Source organism: Schistocerca nitens, chromosome 5 (assembly GCF_023898315.1).
Source record: "Schistocerca nitens isolate TAMUIC-IGC-003100 chromosome 5, iqSchNite1.1, whole genome shotgun sequence".
Lineage (NCBI taxonomy): Eukaryota > Metazoa > Arthropoda > Insecta > Orthoptera > Acrididae > Schistocerca > Schistocerca nitens.
Window position 1 is genome coordinate 634,549,496 of NC_064618.1, and position 26,358 is coordinate 634,575,853.

The 26,358-nt window shown below is 42.7% G+C and overlaps 1 protein-coding gene across 2 annotated transcripts in view; it reads left to right on the top strand.

Annotated features, from left to right (window-relative positions):
* The window catches only part of LOC126259652 (neural proliferation differentiation and control protein 1), a 1,177,794-nt gene that overhangs the window by 309,107 nt on the left and 842,329 nt on the right, over window positions 1-26,358 (top strand). The window lies entirely within an intron of this gene.

Here is a 26,358-nt window from a genome sequence, read left to right on the forward strand (position 1 = left end):
AGGGTTATAAATACAAAATCAAATAGGGGTAATGCAGGAGTAGGTTTAATAATGAATAAACAAATAGGAGTGCGGGTTAGCTACTACAAACAGCATAGTGAACGCATTATTGTGGCCAAGATAGACACAAAGCCCATGCCTACTGCAGTAGTACAAGTTTATATGCCAACTAGCTCTGCAGATGATGAAGAAATTGATGAAATGTATGACGAGATAAAAGAAATTATTCAGGTAGTGAAGGGAGACGAAAATTTAATAGTCATGGGTGACTGGAATTCGTCAGTAGGAAAAGGGAGAGAAGGAAACATAGTAGGTGAATATGGATTGGGGGGAAGAAATGAAAGAGGAAGCCGCCTTGTAGAATTTTGCACAGAGCATAACTTAATCATAGCTAACACTTGGTTCAAGAATCATAAAAGAAGGTTGTATACCTGGAAGAATCCTGGAGATACTAATAGGTATCAGATAGATTATATAATGGTAAGACAGAGATTTAGGAACCAGGTTTGAAATTGTAAGACATTTCCAGGGGCAGATGTGGATTCTGACCACAATCTATTGGTTATGAGCTGCAGATTGAAACTGAAGAAACTGCAAAAAGGTGGAAATTTAAGGAGATGGGACCTGGATAAACTGAAAGAACCAGAGGTTGTACAGAATTTCAGGGAGAGCATAAGGGAACAATTGACAGGAATGGGGGAAAGAAATACAGTAGAAGAAGAATGGGTAGCTCTGAGGGATGAAGTAGTGAAGGCAGCAGAGGATCAAGTAAGTAAAAAGACGAGGGCTAATAGAAATCCTTGGGTAACAGAAGATATATTTAATTTAATTGATGAAAGGAGAAAATATAAAAATGCAGTAAATGAAGCAGGCAAAAGGGAATACAAACGTCTCAAAAATGAGATCGACAGAAAGTGCAAAATGGCTAAGCAGGGATGGCTAGAGGACAAATGTAAGGATGTAGAGGCTTGTCTCACTAGGGGTAAGATAGATACTGCCTACAGGAAAATTAAAGAGACCTTTGGAGAGAAGAGAACCACTTGTATGAATATCAAGAGCTCAGATGGCAACCCAGTTCTAAGCAAAGAAGGGAAGGCAGAAAGGTGGAAGGAGTATATAGAGGGTTTATACAAGGGCGATGTACTTGAGGACAGTATTATGGAAATGGAAGGGGATGTAGATGAAGATGAAATGGGAGATAAGATACTGCGTGAAGAGTTTGACAGAGCACTGAAAGACCTGAGTCGAAACAAGGCCCCGGGAGTAGACAACATTCCATTAGAATTACTGATGGCCTTGGGAGAGCCAGTCATGACAAAACTCTACCATCTGGTGAGCAAGATGTATGAGACAGGCGAAATACCCACAGACTTCAAGAAGAAGATAATAATTCCAATCCCAAAGAAAGCAGGTGTTGACAGATGTGAAAATTACCGAACTATCAGTTTAATAAGTCACAGCTGCAAAATACTAACGCGAATTCTTTACAGACGAATGGAAAAACTGGTAGAAGCGGACCTCGGGGAAGATCAGTTTGGATTCCGTAGAAATGTTGGAACACGTGAGGCAATACTAACCTTACGACTTATCTTAGAAGAAAGATTAAGAAAAGGCAAACCTACGTTTCTAGCATTTGTAGACTTAGAGAAAGCTTTTGACAACGTTAACTGGAATACTCTCTTTCAAATTCTGAAGGTGGCAGAGGTAAAATACAGAGAGCGAAAGGCTATTTACAATTTGTACAGAAACCAGATGGCAGTTATAAGAGTCAAGGGGCATGAAAGGGAAGCAGTGGTTGGGAAAGGAGTGAGACAGGGTTGTAGCCTCTCCCCGATGTTATTCAATCTGTATATTGAGCAAGCAGTAAAGGAAACAAAAGAAAAATTCGGAGTAGGTATTAAAATTCATGGAGAAGAAGTAAAAACTTTGCGGTTTGCCGATGACATTGTAATTCTGTCAGAGACAGCAAAGGACTTGGAAGAGCAGTTGAACGGAATGGACAGTGTCTTGAAAGGAGGATATAAGATGAACATCAACAAAAGCAAAACGAGGATAATGGAATGTAGTCAAATTAAATCGGGTGATGCTGAGGGGATTAGATTAGGAAATGAGACACTTAAAGTAGTAAAGGAGTTTTGCTATTTAGGGAGTAAAATAACTGATGATGGTCGAAGTAGAGAGGATATAAAATGTAGACTGGCAATGGCAAGGAAAGCGTTTCTGAAGAAGAGAAATTTGTTAACATCGAGTATAGATTTAAGTGTCAGGAAGTCGTTTCTGAAAGTATTTGTATGGAGTGTAGCCATGTATGGAAGTGAAACATGGACGATAACCAGTTTGGACAAGAAGAGAATAGAAGCTTTCGAAATGTGGTGCTACAGAAGAATGCTGAAGATAAGGTGGGTAGATCACGTAACTAATGAGGAGGTATTGAATAGGATTGGGGAGAAGAGAAGTTTGTGGCACAACTTGACTAGAAGAAGGGATCGGTTGGTAGGACATGTTTTGAGGCATCAAGGGATCACAAATTTAGCATTGGAGGGCAGCGTGGAGGGTAAAAATCGTAGAGGGAGACCAAGAGATCAATACACTAAGCAGATTCAGAAGGATGTAGGTTGCAGTAGGTACTGGGAGATGAAGAAGCTTGCACAGGATAGAGTAGCATGGAGAGCTGCATCAAACCAGTCTCAGGACTGAAGACCACAACAACAACAACATCCGTTGTAGGTAAATCAGCTGACGTAACTGTTTTGCTCTTTTGGCACTGACCAGGACATTGTCGGCTTTTAAGTCGGCTACGTAAGTAATAGCTTGAATAATGGTGTATAACTCCGCGGTTAACATCGTCGCTTGTGTAGGTAAGAAGGATTGTCCCCATAATGTCTGATCATTAAAAATGAAATGTCGTGTGACGAGGGCCTCCCGTCGGGTAGACCGTTAGTCTGGTGCAAGTCTTTAGATTTGACGCCACTTCGGCGACTTGCGCGTCGATGGGGATGAAATGATGATGATTAGGACAACACAACACCCAGTCCCTGAGCGGAGAAAATCTCCGAATCGAACTCGGACCCTTTGGATTGACAGTCTGTCGCGCTGACCACTCAGCTACCGGGGGCGACTGATCAATAAAAAAAAAAAAAAAAAAAAAAAAATGCGGTTCCTACACTGACACACATTTCTAGAACTACCCTATCCGTGTACAGTTTGTACCAGTACTGCCAGTTCAGTTAAGATCCAATTTTAATAGTGTAGAGACTCTCAGTTCTCTAGTGGTTACTGACCTTTTAGTTATATGACCGCCATATAGAGTGTAACGCCGGAAATGCATATCCTCCTATTTCCATCTATTGTACTGTAAGTTTTTTTCCTTAATTTGTTACCTGAATATATGACATTTCTGTGCCTTTATATATTGTAATTGGTTTACTATTTGTATATATATATATGTGCATTTATGTCGATGTATAATTGGTTTGTTTCGTAAATATTATTTGTATTTTTACGCTGGGTCTTGCCTAGGGAAAACTGCTATCGAACGATTACATCGATAGGTCGTGTGAAGAATCAAAGTGTGTAGGATCTTTGGTAGTGTTAACTCTGCCGCGTGGAGCGCGGGCAGGGCAGTCGGAGTCTGGCTGGAGTAGCGAGTGGAGCAGGTGTGTGGTGTGACGCTCCCGCGAGTTGCCGCGCTTTCGGGGTTTAGCAGCATGTAATTGCGCTCGACTTGCGATGATAGTTTCTGACATGGTGTCGCGGACGGGAAGCATTAGCTGGCGCACATCAAGAGCCCGTTTCGTCTGGTGACCGTGTTGAGAAGAACGCGCGCCAACATCCAGCTTCTGCAACAGCGACGGCCGACAATGAGTGACTGTCGCCACCTCCTCGATCGACGGCTTCAAACCTTCAATCAACTAACAAGGAAGACTAAAAGCACGTAAAGTTTCAGAACTGTATGGCAGACCTCAGCTTTTCAAATTGTTCCATTTGCCTCGCAAAATTACAGCAACTCAGCATGAACCTTTGTTGCTCATTGTCCCAATTGCATTACCAAGCAGGGTCCCTTCCTTTTCCGAAATGAAACCGAGTGTCGTTGAAATTCAGACGCCAGCATTAAAGTACTATCATTGCATTTCGTTACTTTAGTTTCCAAGTGCAGTTAAAGCATAGCTGGCTACAACAGTTAGATTACACAAGCACAAATTAAGAGTGCGAGTTTTGTTAGCATATTTTAGCTTACCTGTGACTGCAGCTCAGCTTGGTACGTACTAAATTTTACTATTGTTAATTATTCAGAATCATTTAATTCAAGTTCAAAGTTAAATCTCTTGTTTCTAAATTGCGTAGAGTCAAGTTGCTTTTGAAATGATTGTTGAGGTAGTCCAAGACTAACCGTATTCTGCTGGATTTCGATGTGCTTCAGAAAGAAAGCTCACTATTAACTTTAGTCACTAAATTAACTTTCGATTTTCCGGTTTTATTAATTCTTTTGCTAAATTAAGTCAGAGTGTAGCGAAATTTATTACTTCTGACAAACTTTCAGTTTTCACACTACACGTGTCAACCTTCAGTTGCCACGCTTCTAGTGCTAATTATATGTGTAATAACCTTTCTTTTTCAGTTACTATAGTAATTGTCCTTAGGACTGGCGACAGTGATTTCCCCCAAATCTCAAATATCTAATTACCGCTAGTTAATTGTTGACGTAACGGCCGCACATTTACTTTCTTTATTAACTTTACCCCTTTTCAAAATTAATTTCCACCAGTTTCATTTGCATTTTTCCTTTCATTTAGATGTAACCCTTTCCTCCCTCTTTACCGACAGATTAACTTCGGTGACGATTGCTTTCCCAAATTTCCCATTAGGTACACGCGGTTTAATTTTTCACTGTCATTAAGGTCGATAAGTGAGGGGGAGATTACAAGAGCACACTGAATTTATGGAGAGACATAGTTTTTTTGACATCACATGTCCTCTGCGAAAGTGGTGTTAACATTGTGTTGTAGGATGTTCCAGAATTTCGCCATACTATATGATATCAGTTGTAGAGGTTTGGATTTATTTATCCAGTATGACTTTGTCTGTATTAGATTTAGTTGTAGAGGTAATTTCCATCATAAAGGATGATCGATAGAAGATCTGACATTCAACATGTATCGACAGATAACAGATTTCGTCTTGTAACGAGTAGGGAAATTCCAAATTCCGCTTGTATGACACATATGAGTGTCGTTTCAATAGTGATGAATTCCTTATCGGCTGCTCAAATAGGGCACAGCAGAATCGCTCTGCGATCCGTCGTAGAAACCGAGCTGGTGCTGTAATGATTCCTCCCTCTGCACGATGATTGCAAGCCGACTGCTAAGTGTGTTATGTCCTTGTATTTCTTTCTTATTTGCTACATCTCATGTCATCGACGAATCGCTAATTACACCCTCTTATCCAAGTGTGCCCCTCGAGTCTTTCCTCTGCTCAACGAACGAGCTGGCTAAGGCGGTGGTAAGCACACTGAACTTGCATTCTGTCCGGCCATCCAGATTTCGGTTTTTCGCGATTTCTCCAAATTCGATGCAGGCGAATGCCAGAATGGTTATCTGTCATTACTCAATGCGACCGTGTGCTTCTTTCCTAATGGCCGCGTCGTAGACGGGATGTTCAACCTTCATGTTCCTTCTTTCCTTTCACCATTTCATCCACTACGGTTTACATTGACTATTGTCGCAGTTTATACCCAACCGTTCCATCTCTCCGTTTCATTATTTTCTTGGTCAAACATTTTTTGTTGTTGACTCGGGCAGGACGTCTTCATTTTGTACTCGACAAATCCTTCTCGTCTTCAACAGTCTCTTGTAATCCTAGATTTTATAGGCGTCCGTTCATTTCATTTGTGTCTTCCACGATGTTCCACATATAGCTGGTCACTTCTGGATCTAGCAAAGGTTTTCTTCTTAGTATAGAACGCTCTTTGGCCTTTTACACGGCTACTGGGTCTTCCTTCCATCTTCCTTTTACAATGCCCGACAAAAAAGTGAAGCACCTAGAAGTGGAGGAGGAAGCGAAGTGAAACTTCACGCTTTGACACTGTCTGCGATGTTATTTCAGTGATTACAAAACTGAATCAAATTTAGAAAAATCTTGTCAGTATGAGTGCGCTTACAGGTACTACGTTGCACCCGGTATGGCCTGGATGCATCATGCACTGGTTCGTTTGGGAAGTGTGTCACAAAGCCTTTGTATCCTCTCTTGAGGCAATCTGGCCCACAAATATTGTAAGTAGTTCTTGACATCCTGGATACTGGCAGTCGAACGGAGTTCATATCCGTGCTGGTCTCACACTTGCTGTATTGGGGACGGATGCGGGGACCTTTCTGGTCATGGGAGTACTTCAACATATCCATAAAGTCGATACAGACACGTGCGATGTATAGACGAGCATTATATTGCTGAAAAACGTCACCACGATACTGTCACATGAGAGATAACACATGAGGATGCGGGAAGACGATGATGTACCATTGTGCCTTCAGAGCCCCCTCAAACACCGCCAGCCGTCACCTGAAATCATTCCTGATGGCTCGCAGCAACATGGCGTCAGCAGTAAATAGCTGTGCATTGCGAAGATGGAACCTGACCATAAGTCGCCACCGTAATCACCGGCAATGGTCATCCTGGGAAGAGCCGAACAGTGATTCATCCCTGAACATATTGCGACGCCATTCATCAGCAGTTAATGCTTTTCTGTCGCGGCACTACATGGCCGCTTTCCTGTAGTAGTGTTAACTACAGTTCACGCACAGTACGTTAATTCGCTGGGACGGTTGCTGACCAACGGCGCGGAATGACACACAGTGTTGCAGGGACTCCATTACTACACTCAAGCTAATAAATTAAGGATAATGCTGATACATGGTGAAACAACTCTCTAGTGGGCGGTTTCCGGGTTTAAATCACCTCGGGGTATGACCATGCGGTGCATTTGACCTGCGGTCGTTGCACGGTGGCACTGGCAGCAGTCCACATACGCAGGGGTGTGTTGGTGCATGTCAGAGTACGGTGGAGCGAGTACGTGAGCAGACGTTTACAGACGTGCCAATGGTGACTGTGTGTTGAAAATGGCTCAAAGAACACATACTGATGACGTTATGAGGGGTAGAATACTACGGCGACTGGAGGCTGGTCAAACACAGCAGGTCGTAGCACGGGCCCTCCGTGTGCCACAAAGTGTGATCTCAAGATTATGGCAATGATTTCAGCAGACAGGAAACGTGTCCAGGCGCTATAGCACGGGACGTCCACAGTGTACAACACAACAAGAAGACCGATATCTCACCATCAGTCCCCGCAAACGGCCACGGAGTACTGCAGGTAATTTTGCTCGGAACCTTACCTAGACTTAGGACTACTTAAACCTAACTAACCTAAGGACATGACACACATCCATGCCCGAGACAGGATTCGAACCTGCGACCGCAGCAGCCGCGCGGTTCCGGACTGAATCGCCTAGAACCAGGAACCAGATACCAACCTCTTAATGAAAGGGACCTGTATGGGGGTCGTGGTTTGATGGTGTGGGGTGGGATTATGATTGGTGCACGTATACCCCTGCATGTCTTTGACAGAAGAACTGTAACAGGTTAGGTGTATCGAGACGTCATTTTGCACCAGTATGTGCGCCTTGTCAGGGGTGCAGTGGGTCCCACCTTCCTCCTGATGGATGATAACGCACGGCCCCACCGAGCTGCCATCGTGGACGAGTAGCTTGAAACAGAAGATATCAGGCGAATGGAGTGGCCTGCCTGTTCTCCAAACCTAAACCCCATCGAGCAAGTCTGGGATGCTCTAGATAGACGTATCGCTGCACGTCTTCAAGTCCCTAGGACACTTCAGGAGCTCCGGCAGGCACTGGTGCAAGAATGGGAGGCTTTACCCCAGCAGCTGCTCGACCACCTGATCCAGAGTATGCCAACCCGTTGTGCGGCCTGTGTACGTGTGCATGGTGATCATATCCCATATTGATGTCGGGTTACATGCGTAGGAAACAGTGGCGTTTTGTAGCACATGTGTTTCGGGACGGTTTTCTCAACATATCACCAATACCGTGGACTTACAGATCTGTATCGCGTGTGTTCCCTATGTGCCAATGCTATTAGCGCCAGTTTTGTGTAATGCCTCGTTTTGTGGCACCAAATTCTACAATTATCCTTAATTTATGAGCATGAGTGTAGTTCTCGGATGACAGGCGCAGATATGAAGGGGTGACGATGTTGGCGCACTATACTGTGATCCAACCCTTGTGGTGGTCAAGCGTGGTCGACCGTAACTTCGATGCCGACTGTACCTGTTCTCAAGTTCCGATCTCGCCCAATGTAAGTTCATTGTCCCATCCGAATCCCCAAAAAATCTGTATACTGCATGATTCGACCAGTTGGGCAGATGGAAATCCACCATGAGGCCAGTTTCAAACTGTCACGTGCTGATAACGCAGTCTCAAAAGTGTACACAGAACATCCGTATCTTTCGCAGTGATCAGTGAACACCTGACATTGTACAAGCCGCTTATGTATCGCATCAGGCCCGGTAATAATAATAAACACGAGCAAAACATGAATGCACTCTGGTTTCCGTTCTACCTGTCACAGACAATTACAAAGTTACAATGACATCCAACCATGTTTCAAGGTGTTTCACTTTTTGCCAAGTATTGTATATTTATTCTGTTTTCTAGATAAAAAGTTGTTTTTTTCTTCCAGAGTCTATTGTCAAAGTTTAGTAACTAGCTATCCAGCATGTCCACCTGCTGCACATACACCACTGCCCTGGTTTTGGTATGACAGCCATCAGCTACCACATGTTGAATTTCATTATCCATCCGATCGAGTTTCTCTTCACTTTCGGCGACCATTGCCATGTCTTCAACGATATCTATCCTGCTGGTTTTCTGCCTGTGACACGAAACTCCCACATCGTGACAGTCCGTTATTTCCCTCATTATATCTCCTATGTAGGCCCTAAACTAAGTATACATAGTGATCATGAGCAACCTCACCTTACAACTTTCTTTGTCTTGGTATGTTGTATGTTTCTATCAGTGTGAGTACACAAAATTGCTGCGCAAAAAAGTATTTGAGTACCTTGCTACACATACTCCACATTGTCTAACAATGGAAAAGTTTTATCCCATACCACATTATCAAAAACCTTCTTCAAATCTACGAATGAAATGTAACTTTTTTCAAAATGTGCCTTCTACACGGTGAGGCAAAAAGGACGGACGTTTTTAGAACAGCTAGTATTCAGGCTCAAGCGGTCGGAGGGGGGGGGGGAGTGATGTGGTACCTTTATCGGTAGCTCCTGCCATTTTGTTTAGTCAAGGTCATGGAGCCGTGGACCGTACAACATCGTGTGTTTAGCTACGATAGTTTTGTGCACAATAGTGAGTCTATCGTTGCAGTGTAGCGTGAGTTACGTCGCCATTTCAATCTCGCTAAACATAATAGTGTTCCCTCTCATAACACCATTATACGTCGGGTAGAATCATTTCGAACACGAGGAACAGCTATGAACAAAAAACCACCAGGGGCTCCTCGCTCAGTTCGGACACAAGAAAATGTGGAAAGAGTTCTGCTAGAAGACACTCGGCTGATCTGCGCCTCAGTAATCGCTCGGTAAGGCGTATTTTGCATACTAACCTAAAATTTCATCCCTACAAAATGGGCATTGTGCAAAAATTAAACTCAAGAGATTATGAACAGCGGCTAAATTTTGCCTGAGAAATGGAGGCCATATTCTAGCAAAACGACAACATTATTTTGCTTACGAGTGATGATCATTCCCATTTGAATGGAATGGTAAATCAGCAGAACTGTCGTTATTGGGCCAGTGAAAACCCAAAACTACTGCATGAGAAACCATTACATAGTCCCAAGCTGACTGTTTGGTGTACTGTAACAGGTACAGATGTTATTGGTCCATACTTTTCCCAAGATGAGAATGGGAACACTGTAACTGTATCCTCTGAACGATGCAGAGAGATGATCACTAAATTGTTCCTAACTGAATTAAGAAGAAAACGTATTCCCATCCGGCGAGTGTGGTTTCAACAGGCTAGAGCTACAGCTCACACAGCAAGATTGACTATGGAAGCAATTAAGGCTGTTTTTCGTGATAGAGTTATTTCCTGTTTCGGGGACATTCATTGGCCTCCTCGTTCTCCTGACCTATCCATGTGTGACTACTTTTTGTGGGGTTACCTCAAATCACGTGTGTACATGGATAAACCACGTACACTTGAAGAATTGCAGGAAGCTGTTCGTGTGGAAATCGTCCAAATAGACAAAGGCATTTTGCAGAGAGTTGAAGCCAACTTCCGAGAGCACCTTGAGAAGTGCATCGCTGAAAACGGCCATCACCTGGGAGATGTAGTTTCCAAGCATTAATTTTGTTAAATGGCAACATTATTTGAGTGTTATTCTGTAATTAAAATTTTTGAATCACTCCTAACGATGTATTGTTCATTTGGAAACCGTTCATCCTTTATGCCTCACCCTGTATAATGTCCCACAGTGCTGAAACAGCTAGATGAATGCTTCCTGATTCTTCTAAAGCCACGCTAGTCCTCTGCTACTCGACTTCCCGTATTACCTTCTGCTCTTCGATAAAGTACTCTACACTATCTGATCAAAAGTATCCGACGACTCTGTGATACGGAATTGACCACCAGATGTCACGAGAAACGGACCCACCAATGTAAAAGGAGGCGAGGGGTGATGTTTTGTTACTAGAGAAGCGGTACCAGCAGAAGGGGTCAGGAGAGGTCAGTGACTTCGAACGTGGATTAATTACTGGATGCTACCTGAGTAACTGATCCATCAGGGATAGTTCAACCCTTTCAAAGCAGCGGAAGTCGGCTGCTGGTGATGTGACTTTGAAGTGGAAATGCGAATGAAAAACCACAGCCAAATCAAGACCAGGCAGTGCTCATGTATTGACGGACAACGACCGTCGAGTATTGCGGAAGGTGGCTGTAAAATACTATTTCATGGAATCAGCGGAAGGAATCATTCGTGAATAGTATAGCCTGCACAATGGCTGTGCATAGGGAGTTAAAAGAATGAGGTACAGTGATAGAGCAGCTCATCGTAAGCCACGCATTTCTGTAATCACCGCCGGCTGGTGAGGCCGAGCGGTTCTAGAGGCTTCAGTCTGCAACCGCGCGACCGCTACGGTCTCAGGTTCGAATCCTGCCTCGGGCATGGATGTGTGTGATGTCCTTAGGTTAGTTAGGTTGAAGTAGTTCTAAGGTCTAGGGGACTGATGACCTCAGATGTTGAGTCCCATAGTGCTCAGAGCCATTAGAACCATTTGAATATGTATTCAACGCTAAGCGACGCTTAGCTTGAGATGGTTCAAAGAGCGACGCCATTGACCGAAAGCGTATAATTTGGATTGATGAATCACTTTATACCTGTGGCGGTCCGATGAATGGAGATGTCTGGAGAGCGTTGTGGCACCAACAGTGAAATACGGAAGAGGTAGTGTTATGGATAGGATGGCTTCTCTTGGTTAGGGTGTAATTCACATATTTCACTCGCGAAAACGCTAAATGAGGAAGGAAATGAATACCTTTTACGTTTGTGTAACGCGTACATTAGAGGAAATATCTGGGGATGATGACTGTTTATATCGGTATGAAAATGCACCCTGTTATATAGCAGCATCTATGATACAGGGTTTTGTGGACAATGACTTTTTTGTAATAGACTAGCCCGCCCAGAGTTCCGACCAGAATCAAAGGGAAAACCTCTGGTTTGATGAAGAACGCCGACGTCACTCCAGACCCCAGCAGCCGACATCACTAACTTCTCTGGTTTCGGTTTTTGAGGAAGAATGGGCTGCCATTCCTCCGTAGACATTCAGACACCTCATTGAAACTGTCAGCAGCAGAGTTCCATCCGTCAGGAAGGCGAAAGGTTGACGCATCCAATCTTAATGTCCACTAGTTGGTGTCATAATTTTGATCAGATAGTATGTCCTTATACTTTTGATCAGATAATGTATGATACTTGAGTCATGTGTTACAAACGGTAAGACGATCCAGCAAAAAGAACTCAAGAGGTCATTATAAACACGTATTTATATCACTGAATATCTCTTAAACACTAAATGTTTGATTGTGGGTGAATTCCTAAGGGATCAAACTGCTGAGTTCATCGGTTCCTAGACTTACACACTACTTAAACTAACTTATGCTGAGAACGACACACACACACACACACACACACACACACACACACACATGCCCGAGGGAGGACTCGAACCTCCGGTGGGAGGGGCCGCTCAATCAGTGACATGGCGCCTCTAAACGCGCGGCCACTCCCCGCGGCTAAACACTAAATAAATACAGTAGAGACATTTCATAGGTGTAGGAGTACATTGCATTGTAAGTGAAAGAGGATTACCAGTTTATATTGCGAATCAAAGACGGAGACAACGTGCATTTATGTGTTACAGGTCTTGAAAAGTTTCTCACATGATATAGCCTCATTAAAAACGTTTGTACATAGATTTCATCATCTTTATTTGATTATGAATGTCACAGTATCGGTCACTTAGGAATAGGTAGCAGTAGAAGTTATTTTGTACGGTATAGTATGCATGAGCCACCTGAACGTGACGTGGAAATCCCTCAGTACACTTCCATGAGGAAACTAAAAGTGCGATAATGGTTTTAATTTGTCTTTTATCTCTTCAGATTTTGGAAAGCTTCTTTACATAGTTTGACTACTGTCACGTGGTCACCTCAATTCTCAAACAGTCTTCATCAGGTGTCCAATCAAGTCTCAACTGGAAGTGTTGTTGCGCAAAGAGCATTTGTCATATTAAAGGAGGTTAACATTAGCACATTTCGAACTACCTATATCACATAAGCTAGCACATCCAGTACTTACAAGATAATGCCTACATTACGATTGTACGTCCACTGCTGGAATATTGCTGTGCTATATATATGATCGTTACCAGAGACGACTGACGAAAGACGTCAAAAAACTTCAAAGAAGGGCAGCTCGTTTTGTATTATCTCGAAATAGGGGGAGAGTGCCACGAATATGGTAGGCTAGTTGGGAATGCAATCTCTAAAACAAAGGCGTTTATCGTTGCGGCAAGATCTTTTCACTAATTTCCAGTCACCAACTTTTTCCCCTGACTGTGAAAGTATTTTACTGTCGCCAACTTGCATTCTGAGAAATGTCGCTCATCAGAAAATAAGTGAAATCATAGCCCGTACAAAAAATGGCTCTGAGCACTATGGGACTCAACTTCTCAGGTCATTAGTCCCCTAGAACTTTGAACTACTTAAACCTAACTAACCTAAGGACATCACACACATCCATGCCCGAGGCAGGATTCGAACCTGCGACCGTAGCAGCCGCACGGTTCCGGACTGCGCGCCTAGAACCGCGAGACCACCGCGGCCGGCATAGCCCGTACAGAAAGATTTAAGTGTTCATTTTTCTCACGCCCTGTTAGAGAGAGAAACGGTAAAGAAATAGTCTGGACGTGGTTCGAGGAACCCTCAGCCAACCACTTAAGTGTGAAATGCAGAATATCCATGTAGATGTACATGAGTGTTCGCTTGTGCTTTCATAGATGGTTTGTGAGCTAGCGTACATGAAGCGATGGGAAGGAAGAGGTGATACTTCTGAGAGATCCACAAAGAAACAGATGTAGATGTCTCAGGCGAAACATAGATGATAGATGGTACAAAAAGTACAAGAAATGTTAAAATTTTTCGTTTGAAATTTTTGAAGGTTTAGGTAAATCTCACACGCGGTCTAAGACAATGAATAGAAAGTCTTCATGCTGCATCTGTATGTCGCAGTTTACCGCCGGTAAGCTTGCTGACGTTCCAGGAAGCGCCGTGCGGTGTTAATGACGTCGGGTTTGTTATCAAGCGTAGATTAAAGTTTTCGCTCTTTCATTATTCTGTCCACAGTGCATTAACGCACACTGACCGCGTGCCACTGCATCAAAACAAATTACGGAATTAAATATTCATAGGCTTGGCGCACTCGCGAGTTAACAGGTCAGCGTTCATCAGCATGTGACGGCAGTGTTCATTTCTGTACGTTATTGTGTCTACCGTTGCAATATAATCAGTAATAGACACACAAAAATAACAAAATAAGCATAAACGATAAACAGTATAATAATAATAATAATAATAATATACAGCCGAACTACTGAATTTGATTAAGACGAAAGAAATAGAAAACGGGGTAAAGAAAGAGAAGAAAAATGGTTCAAATGGCTTTGAGCGCTATGGGACTTAACATCTGAGGTCATCAGTCCCCTAGAACTTAGAACTACTTAAACCTAAGTAACCTAAGGAGATCACACACATCCACGCCCGAGGCAGGATTCGAACCTGCGACCGTAGCGGTCGCGCGCTTCCAGACTGAAGCGCCTAGACCCGCTCGGCCACACCGGCCGGCAAAGAGAAGAAAATGCATAGAATAATATTTGGGCCCATAATAAACAACGATGAATACAGGAACAAAATTAATTATCCTCGCAAAAAAGTAAACAACTAATTACTACAACGAGAAAACATATAATGGTGTCTAACGGATTTCTGGTTCGGTTGAATGAAAACAGTATAGCATGAGAATGTTTGAACATCTCAGCTGGAAAAATTATCCCTGGTACAAGTGACTCCAAGAAATGAGAAGTGATCTGAAAGAGATAAAGGTAGAAATTCTGAAGAGGGATATATTTCGAAAAGAAAGTTTAAATTTTCATATCCAGAGAAAAACAAAAAAGAATGGAGCAAAGTCGGAAGCATCAGCTTTCTAATCTAATGAAAAATTGTTGTGCAAACCTGCATTTGAATCAGAAGTAGTTATTTACATGGTCCATGTTAGGCCAAAATCCAGTGACTGCCTGGCAGAGGGTTCATCGAACCACCTTCACAATTCTCTATTATTCCAATCTCGTATAGCGCGCGGGAAGAACGAACACTAATATCTTTCCGTACGAGCTATGATTTCCATTATTTTATCGTGGTGATCGTTTCTCCCTATGTAGGTCGTTGTTCAAGCGGCAAAGATCAAATAATCTGCCGGTAGGTGGACCTGTTCTATAAGAGAAAGCCAATGAATTTGTGCCTCTGATGGGAAATCCGAACTTCGTTACTCATCTTATATACAACGTTTCCGAGCTCGCCATGATATTATTGCTGGGAAAATTTGTGGCGAAGCTGTTGCTGTGCCTGATGGCGTAACAGGCGAATGCCTGTCTAAGAAGTAGTCTGCTTCGTGTGACGGTTACAAGCCAGATGATGTATTCAATGCAGATCAAACTGGCTTTTTTGTTACAAGACTCCAGGGCAAATGTCTAAAACAAGAGATGCTATATCTAGCTGGGACCACGTCGGGACGCTCTGAGCTGGGGGTGTACCAATGGGGTACAAATTTATTTAATATAATTACTTTTTATTTAGAACACAATTATGTGGATCTTGTTGCAGCAGGAGTCGGTGCACCATATTTATCGGAAGAGTTCATCCTTTTCAGTAAGTCTTTCTCCGTTTTACGTATTTATAAAACTCCATGGAAGTCAGCTTGTAGTTAAACTGGCACTGTAAGGTTGATTGCAAAGTCCCTGGCAGCTGAAGAGTGATACTTTCTCTTTCCATCCTTAGGCATTTCCGTAAGCTATGATAAGCTTATTAGACAGTAAACTGTCGACAATAACGCTTTAGTCATCGAAGTACATGTAACTATACACTTCTACATACCCGCAGTAAATACTTCAAAAATTGCTCACGTGCACTCGTTGTTCGTATAACGTTTAGAAGGATATGGCTTCTCAAATAGCAACTGCCCGATTCTGACACGTGGGGCTGCTTAATTAGTTCGAGCCCCGTACTACCGGAGAAGTTTGGTATTTCCTCGAATGATGACTCTAGATTTAGAAGGTCCTTATTTCGTCGATACAGGATACGCAACATCCAACGCCATCTATCAGACGACCTTGTCGACATAAACTTGTTGGCATAAACAAAACTAACTGTGGTTGCATTCACAAGTGGCGCTAACAGATGGCGTTACTTCAGTACTTGAGCCAAGCTCGTAACAGTATTTTGCAAAATCAAGACTAAAGTGGATCTTGTCGTGTTGTGGGGACAAGAAGGTCTATAATGGTGACGATCCCGATATATCGGGACGGATGGTAACCTTGATCACAGGTACTATTGCTGCAGATGTGAGTGTATCATGTAAAGCAAAGCTTTTGTTGATCGGAAAATCGAGAAAACTTAAGATGTTTTAAAAACATTCACTCTACCTGTAATGTATGAAAACAACGAAAAATCTTGGATGACATCTGACGTTTTTGAAAACTGGTTGCGTAACTGGGACTATCACCTGAAATCAAAGAAACGAAAAATTATTCTGCTGGTCGATAAGTGTCCTGCTTATTCAGAAGTCGATAATCTGCAGCGCAAAAAATTTGTGTTTTAACTTTCAAACGTGACAACAGTTGTACAATTTCTGGACCAGGGAGTTACAAAATCTCTGAAAATACAGTAAAGGAAATGTCAAGTGGCGAACGTGTTACAAAATATCGAAGAAGGTAAAGAAACAGCTTTCAAAGTTCTTTGATATAAGCTTAATGACATCGGAAGCGTGTGAAAATATCTCTCAACAGACAATTGCCAATTCTTTTAAACATTCAGGACAACACGTTTTCAGCAACAACTGATGGTGCAGATAATGAAGATGGGGATGAAATTCCTGTGGCGGAATTAGTGCAAGAAATTTGTTCAATTTTGTCAACTTGTGAGACAGAGGACTTCACTCAGGTAGACAAGTCTTACCGTGTACGCCTCAGCTAGTGAAGAAGAAATATATGCAGAGCCAACATGTGGTTGATCAACATGAAAATGAGTAACAAGAAAAGTTTGTTGTGTCATCGCTTAGCTAAACTTCTCAAAAATTTGTTATTTTCAGGGAAAGTTTAATTCAAATGGCAATACATCGTCAAAGGCAAAATGCATATGCACGTCTTCAATGAATAAAGAAAACAAAGATAACAGATTACCTTAAGTAGGCCAATATACTGTATTATGCATTATTGTATTGCAAGTGCGACTGGTCCCGGCGGAGGTTCGAGTCCTCCCTGGGGCATGGGTGTGTGTGTTTGTCCTTAGGATAGTTTAACTTAAGTAGTGTGTAAGCTTAGAGGCTGATGACCTTAGCAGTTAAGTCCCGTAAGATTTCACACACATTTGAACAACATTTTTGTATTGCAAGTGTCTGAAAAACTAAACACACTGTCTTTTCTTCATTGTAGAAAACTAGAGAATTTAAATTGCAGTATGTGTTATTTTTTCATTGTTTAGAACTGGAATAACAGTGTATTCATTACTGATGTTTTGTGGCAATGTGTGTTGGATATTTTCAGTGTCGTACAGTATGTACTGTGCATCGCATTTGTACATTTTGAAGAGAGACATAGGAGAAAGGGTAGCCGTTCACGTAATTTTTGTGTATGATACTGTCTTTTCAATTTGTTACTGTTGATTAATTTTTGTAATAGAGTAACTGGAACGAAGTTGTACAGTTCATGACTTTTATACCATACGTCACTTACAAAAATTTCAAGATACCCAAAATTTACTGTTATGAAATTTTTATCAAAAAACAAAGCAAAAACCCGGTTTGTGCGACTGTCGGCTATAACGACCGTAAACCGTCAGACCCTTCAACGTCGTTATAACTGGTTATAATTTTGCTAATGTTATGGTATCTTTTGTTGCCGCGCGGGATTAGCTGAGCGGTCTAGGCGCTGCAGTCATGGACTGTGCGGCTGTTCCCGGCGGAGGTTCGAGTCCTCCCTCGGGCATGGGTGTGTGTGTTTGTCCTTAAGGTAATTTAGGTTAAGTAGTGTGTAAGCTTAGGGACTGGTGACCTTAGCAGTTCAGTTCCATAAGATTTCACACACATTTGAACATTTATGGTATCTTTTGCATGTAACACTTTATCCTTATTTCACTCCAGTCCGATCAGTACATTACAAAATACGATTTGCCTGGCTAATAATCGTCTCTCAGCTTAAATTAACAATGGATGAAACATTACAGGATTCACAAGTTACGTCGTCGTTATGGCGAACAGCTCGTTTGACGCTTTAATAATGACGTCACAAGCATCTGCCTCAGCAAAAGGTAGGCATGCAGTTACAGGTAGTGTGTGCTACACATGTCACTTACCTACGCACACTTGTTTCACTTACCTACGCAGGGTGCGTGTTACTGGGACATGCCCTATGTTGGCAATTTTGCTGTCAGCCATATTTATTTTCCATACTGGTCAGTACAACTCTACCTACAGAATAACTCCGGCATCGCTAATCGTGATGTCTCCGCGGCTAGTCCGAACTGCTGCCTCTAAATGCCTCTAAACATGGGCAATGGTTAGTTATGGAAATGTCTCTTTCAAGTTATTTTTGACCTGACGTTTTTCGTTTTCAGTAGTGACATGCGGAACTGAAATTATCTGAAAACTTACATTTGATAAAATGCGGTCACAGCATTGTAACATCAAATACAGTAATCTCGCGAGCGCCTAATAAATTAATACGCAGCACATTTCTTGTTCCCTAATTTCGCAGTCGCTCGTCGGTGGACCAAGAAAGAGCCCCGTGAGCGGAAACTGATGTAGCGTTCGGCAGGTGCGTAAGTTACATGTCATTTTAGTAAACTGACGTCGACTGGCTGTGCTAAGTATTGTACCGGAGCGGCCTGTGCGTCATAATTCGTCGCCTCGGTACCTGTTTGTTGTGTTTGCGGTATCATTAGCCTGATGCCCCCCTTAGATAACAGCCACAGTGTTCAGAAGGTCAACAGTCAACGACACGCAGGTGTGGTGGGCGACACACACACACACACATACACACACACACACACACACACACACACAGGAGGGAGAGAGAGGGGAGAGAGAGAGAGAGAGAGAGAGCAGATGAGATGCTAGGACGAAGAAAAACATACACTGAAGCGCCAAAGAAACTGGTATAGGCATGCGTACACGAATACAGAGATATGTAAGTCGGCCGTTGTGGCCGAGCGGTTCTAGGCACTTCAGTCTGGAACCGCGCGACCGCTACAGTCGCAGGTTCGAATTCTGCCTTGGGCATGGATGTGTGTGATGTCGATAGGTTAGTCAGGTTTAAGTAGTTCTAAGTTCTAGGGGACTGACGACCTCAGATGTTAAGCCCCATAGTGCTCAGAGCCATTTTTAAGAGATATGTAAACGGGCAGAATACGACGCTGCGGTCGGCAAAGCCTATATAAGACAACAAGTGTCTGGCGCAGTTGTTAGATCGGTTACTGCTGCTACTCGTACAATGGCAGGTTATCAACATTTAAGTGAGTTTGAACGTATTGTTATAGTCGGTACACGGACACAGCATCTCCGAGGTAACTATGAAGTGGGAATTTTTTCCCGCACGACCATTTCACGAGTGTACCGCGAATATCAGGAATCCGGTAAAAACACGACATCTCTGACATCGCTGTGGCCGGAAAAAGATCGTGCAACAGCGGGACCAACGACGACTGAAGAGAATTGTCTAACGTGACAGAAGTGCAACCCTTCCGCAAATTTCTGCAGATTTCAGTGCTGGGCCATCACCAAGTGTCAGCCTGCGAACAGTTCAACGAAATATCATCGATATGGGCTTTCGGCCCCGAAGGCCCACTTGTATACCGTTGATGACGGCGTGACTCAAAGTTTACGCCTCACCTGGGCGGGCCAACACCGTCATTTGGCCGTTGATGACTGGAAATATATTGCCTGGTCGGACGAGTCTCGTTTCATGTTTGTATCTAGTGGATGGACGTGTACGGGTGTGGAGACAACCTAATGAATCCATGGACCCTGCATGTCAGTAGGTGACTGTTCAAGCTGGTGACGGCCCTGTAATGGTGTGGGGCGCGTGCAATTGGAGTGATATGGGACCCCTGATACGTCCAGATACACTCTGACAGATGACACGTATGTAAACATCCTGTCTGATCACCTGCATCCTTTCGTGTCCATTGTGCATTCCGACGGACTTGTGCATTTCCAGCAGGACAATGCGACACCCTATACGTCCAGAATTTCAACAGAGTGGCTCCAGGAACACCCCTCTGAGTTTAAACACTTCTGCTGGCCCCAGACAAGAACATTTTTGAGCATGTATGGGATGATTTCCAACGTGCTGTTCAGAAGAGATCTCCACCCCCTCGTACTCTTACAGAACTACTGACAGACCAGCAGGATTCATGGTGTCATTTCCCTTCAGTACTGCTTCAGACATTAGTCGAGTCCATGCCACGTCGTGTTGCGGCACTTATGCGTACTCGCGGGGGCCCTAAACGATATTATGCAGGTGTAACAGTTTCTTTGGTTCTTCAGTGTGTGTGCTAACTGTACAGTCGAACGGTCTCGCACGAAGTCGTATTACCAATACGAACACGAAAATACCGCCCACATTACGTAAACATATGTCGTAGTAATATTAATCGGCAAGGACAAGTGGTAATGTGGCCGCCTAAGACACCAACGTGACCATAGGGCTAGGTACAACAACGTTCCGATTAATGCAGTGGACATTGTTACATCGCAGTTCAAGTATGGAAGGTGAACGTGGAAAAAGTCTTTGCAGCAGGCGCGATGGCTTGCAGTTAACGTGATTAAATTTGTTGCTTACGGGAAAGAGGAGGTATTTATCGTGCCGAAGGAGAAGGCGATGGAAACGTGTAGCCAATGTGTTAAAAATTGTGCAACAGGGTGCTTTCCAACTTATGGGAGGAGGGACACGAAGCCCAGTAGAGTGGAACGCAAGTTTCTACGCCAAAGAAGGGGAAGCAAGGTGGTAATAATAAGCGTTCCATTGACAATGAGGATGAATGTATTATCAGGCAGCAATTTCTACTTTATTACGAACAATGTAAATAAATACCAACTTTGCGAAAATTACACGGTTTTTATCGTACACAACTGAACTTAAGGCTAGGTAGGAAATTCTTAGAAAAGTTGTTCTGTATGTAGAATTCAGTTTTAAAATGTGCCAAATTAAATGTGTTGTTAGGTGTAAACTAAAGGACACAGTTGGAGAAAGTGCATACTAAATTAGGTTTTTAAGGAAGAATGAAGCATTAGAATCAAAGTGGCCAACTATTTACTTAGATGGCACATGGACTCACACCCATTACACCGTAAATAAATATTGCCAAACTGACACTGTGAGAGGGGTATTGTCAGATAAAAGTGCTGTTTTGTTGTTGCGCATGTAGGCGGTGACATGGATTTCATTTTGAGTTCACATCTCATGTATGACCCAAAAACCAAAATGCCTACAAAGCGACAGTTAAGAGGTTTCTATTTGCCTTTTAAACTGTTGATTATTTGGACTAAGTGATTTTGTGTGTAGTGTAGAAAGAAAAGTGTTGTGCTGATCATGAAGTCTTTGCTTTATTTATTTGAGGAGAATCACATTTTATCTTTCTTTGACGAAACATGATACACGTATACTGAAATATTTTGTGAACTAACAAAGTAAAATTAATTGGCGACAACCGTATTATCCTTTGTGGAGGGCTAATTTGTAGATTATTAAATCTACTTTCTGTTATTGGCAAACTTTCTCGTCCACTATAATTTTCTGGTAACTCACAAGGGGAAGACTGGGATCGACTCTTTGATGCTGTCTATAAGATGGTGGAAGGATAAACAAGATAATACAATGATTAAATGACGGGACAAAGGGTTAGAAATAAAATAAATGCAATTAATTGAATAAAAATAATGAATTAAGTCATTTTGATAAAGATTTTAAAGCATAATTTCAAAGCACTTGCAGCGATTCGAGCCAGCAACCTTTTACTTGTCATGATTATTTTAACACCTGTGCTATATTCCTTTTAATTGTGTACACCATCACACGAAATAGTTTTTATTGATGTTTTTACCCATCCGGAATATTTCTAGCCACAGTAAGCGGCCAAAATGTTTGATTACAATTCAACCAGTGATTAGTTTGCATTGATTCTCCATATCACGTGTGGACTGGTGGGAGTAATAAAATAGCCTCACAAGGAAAGGATTTTTAAACATCTCTTCTAGAACAACCTCCTCTCTCTATTGTTTTGGCCACGTGACACACAAACCGATATTTGATGGAGTTAGCAAAATAGACTCAGGTCTAAATTGTAAACACTACAGCAGACATCGCATTCACATTTCGAAATTAGATTTTCGTCTTCGCAAATTGTGTCGCGTGTAAACGTGGTGATAGATGGGCGGCGTGTAATTGTGCTCCATTTGTAAGAATATTGGAGCGTTCGCCAGTATTATTTCCTCCTTCGTGTTTGTCGGGCGTAAACACGATGGTGCTGCCACAGTGGCGAAATTACTACTTCACTTTGCCGAGTAATACTACTAAGTGCACCACGCTTCTAGTTCCACATTGTTGTGATTTTTTAGCATGGTCGTTCCAGTCTTACCAGTTGCGTGCGGTAGAGACGGATAAGTCGATTTGCATAATTTACGAAGCAGGTCGTTACGCAAGCAATGTGATTCAAAATATTACTTCCGTGACCAGCTTTTTGCCTGAAGAGACCAAGATTTAATCCCAAATGAACATGTCCAGAGTGTTTTATTGAGATAACAACATAATTGAAACAGTAAGCTGTCAACAGCCCTAAGGTTGGTTTGTAGGTCACACTGCTTTACCAGGCATCGTCCTGTTAGAGGTGGTATATCGTTGCCTTCTTCTGAGTCGATTATAAAGGGGCCTACCGTTTAAACTAAGGTACAGTCTGTCATATTTCACATTAGAGGGGCATTTCCATACATGAAACAAGCGATACGTGACAGAGAAAGATCCTGTGACTGAAAAAGCATCGAACTCATTAGCTTGGATCCGCAGTATGCCACTTTACAAATGAGCCACCTATACCAGAAGTATACGATATTGTAGTGCCCCTGTTCCAAGTTACGATGCAGTGTTCCTTCGGACATTCACGCATGTCCAACGGAACAGGCAAAACGGCGACTACAGCCGTCATGAAATACATGAAATGAATTCGCAGAATCAAATATGGACAATCCGTTGACAGCAGTCAAGCGACTTTCAAAGTAATATGCCTTCCCTGTACGGGTATATACTTAAAGGATGTACGATTACAGGTTGTAGGCACATGGTTGACGACATAAGGAAATCTGGGTATAGCCGTGAGTCGTACTCGGACACCGAAATGCTAAGGCGACCGTTCGCAATAAGCGGGAAACTCGGGTTCGACTTCCTGTCAAGCAGAAATTTTCATTGACGTCATTCCATTATACAGCTGATGGTTGCCCATATTCGCAACTGCGAATACATTTCATTGGAGCAGAAGTGTTTTGAAAGTGAGCAGTAGTAAATGACTTTGGGTCGTATTCAGATTCAGTAACATGATAGTGTAATAAATTATTTGTAGCAGTTTTAACATTTCAGCAGGACATGGAATTAATTGTTACACACCAGAAAGCTGTGTAACATCGTTATGTCATGTCAGTTCCACAAAACGTACCTGATATTTACAGCTAGATGTTCTGTGGAGACATATTCTTTAGAAATATGCTAAACCTCCCAACCCATTGCTACAGACATATCAGAAAGTAATTAACTGTTTCTGGCCTAATTCCACATTGCCTGACTAAAACTGTGGAACATCCAGATGGAGAGGAGGAATCGAAATGAAACCTCACTGGTTGAGAGGGTATGTAATGTTATTTCAATGATTACAAAATCGATTCAAAAACAAATGGTTCAAATGGCTCTGAGCACTATGGGACTAAACATCTGAGATCATCAGTCCCCTAGAACTGAGAATTACTTAAACCTAACTAACCTAAGGACATCATACACATTTATGCCCGAGGCAGGATTCGAACCTGCGACCGTAGCGGTTGAGCGGTTCCAGACTGAAGCGCCTAGAATTGCTCGTCCACACCGGCCGGCTCAAAATCGATTCAAATTTACGAAGAACTTGGCAGTATGAGCCCACTTATCAGTACGACTTTGCGACACCTCACTCCTCGATGCATGCACTGATTCGGTTGAGGAGGGTATCATAAAGGTTTTTTATCCTCTCCCGAGGTAAAGTGGCTCTTAACTGTTGTAATTAGTCGTTGATGTTCTGGATATTGTCACTGCGATAGAGCTGACATGGTCTCACACATGCTCTGTCAGAGTCAGGTCTGGGGAACTTGCCGGCCATCGGAGTAACATCACTACATCACGCATACAGTTCATAGAGACACGGAACATGTGTGATCGAGCATCGTCCTATATATACACTGAAGTGCCAAAGAAACTGGTACAGGCATGTGTGTTCAAATTCAGAGATATGTAAACAGGCAGAATACAGCACTGCGGTCGGCAACTCCTGTATAAGACAACAAGTGTCTGGCGCAGTTGTTAGGTCAGTTTCTGCTGCTTCAATATCAGGTTGTCAAGATTTAAGTGGGTCTGAATGTGGTGTTATAGACGTTGTTCAAACCTTGTTAATATACTGTAACATAGCTACACTAAGGCAGTTGTTCGAGTGGCTATACTACAAATGGCCTATGGTCCGAGCTAAGCCACAAACTTTTTTATCCAAGTTTCTAGCTCAAATAAGAAGTAAGGAACACCCCCCCCCCCCCCCCGCCTCCACACTATAACTCTGCTCGCGGCCTTCTGAAACAAATTTGTTCCAGCGCTTTCGCGTTGTAACGATATTTTCAACTTCTTTTTCCTTGATATAGGCGTTACCTAGCAAGTATTCACATTTAAAGGAGCTGCCATTCATTGGAAAAAGTGGAAATTTCTTTCAGATTTTGTTTTCGTTCATGTAGATAAACCTCGTGATGACTGGGTGTTGTGTGATGTCCTTAGGTTAGTTAGGTTCAAGTAGTTCTAACAAGGGAACCTCCCTATCGCACCCCCCTCAGATTTACTTATAAGTTGGCACAGTGGATAGGCCTTTAAAAACTGAACACAGATCAATGGAGAAAACAGGAAGAAGTTATGTGCAACTATGAAAAAAAGGCAAAATATACAAACTGAGTAGTCCATGCGCAAGATAGGCAACATTGAGGAACCGTGAGCTCAGGAGCACCGTGGTCCCGTGCTTAGCGTGAGCAGCTGCGGATCGAGAGGTCCTTGGTTCATGTCTCCCCTCGCATGAGAATTTTACTTTCTTTATTTTCGCAAAGTTATGATCTGTCCGTTCGTTCATTGACGTCTCTGTTCACTGTAAGAAGTTTAGTGGGTGTGTTTTGCGACCGCACCGCAAAACCGTGCGATTAGTAGACGAAAGGACGTGCCTCTCCAATGGCAACCGAAAACATTTGATCGCAAGGTCATAGGTCAACCGATTCCTCCAAAGGAAAACACGTCTGATATATTATATACGACACTGGTGACGGAATGTGTGTCACATGACAGGAATATGTTGTCGACCCACCTAACTTGGCGAATGGGTAAAAAGATTCTTCTACCTTGCCCGATTTGGGTTTCTTGTTTAGGTGTAGCGTCCCCATACTACGGCGCAGTTACTTCGCATCGGAGGGACGGATAGTAATTGTCTGAAAATAAAAAATTAAAATTTTCACACGAGGAAAGACTTGAACCAAGGACCTCTCGCTCCGTAGCTGTTCACGCTAACCACTTTTTTTTTTAATCTCATTTTGTTCGCTTTTGTTCGTTGTGTCTGCTCGGGGCGGACGCCGTAAGACATCCATTTATGTTCGTTGTTTATCGATTGACTCAGTTTTTTTATTACAGAGGGCACGTAACCCTCTGACCGAACACGCTGAGCTACCGTGCCGGCATAAAATTTTCACACGAGGAAAGATTTGAACCAAGGACCTCTCGCTCCGTAGCTGTTCACGCTAACCACGGGACCACGGTGCTCCTGAGCTCACGGTTCCTTAATGTTGCCTATCTTGCACATGGACTACTCAGTTTCTATATTTTGCTTTTTTTTCATAGTTGCACATAACTTCTTCCTGTTTTCTCGATTGATCTGTGTTCAGTTTTTCAAGGCCTATCCAGTGTACCAACTTATAACTAAATCTGAGGGGGGTGCGATGGGGAGGTTCCCTCGTAAGTTCTAGGATACTGATGACCATAGCTGTTAAGTCCCATAGTGTTCAGAGCCATTTGAACCATTTTTGAACCATGTAGATAAAGTAGTCCAGCCATTAGGTGGTTGCAGCTAATGAAAATGTACATTAATTTGTATCTAGTTGTAACTGAAAATTGTTCAACGAAACGTTTAAT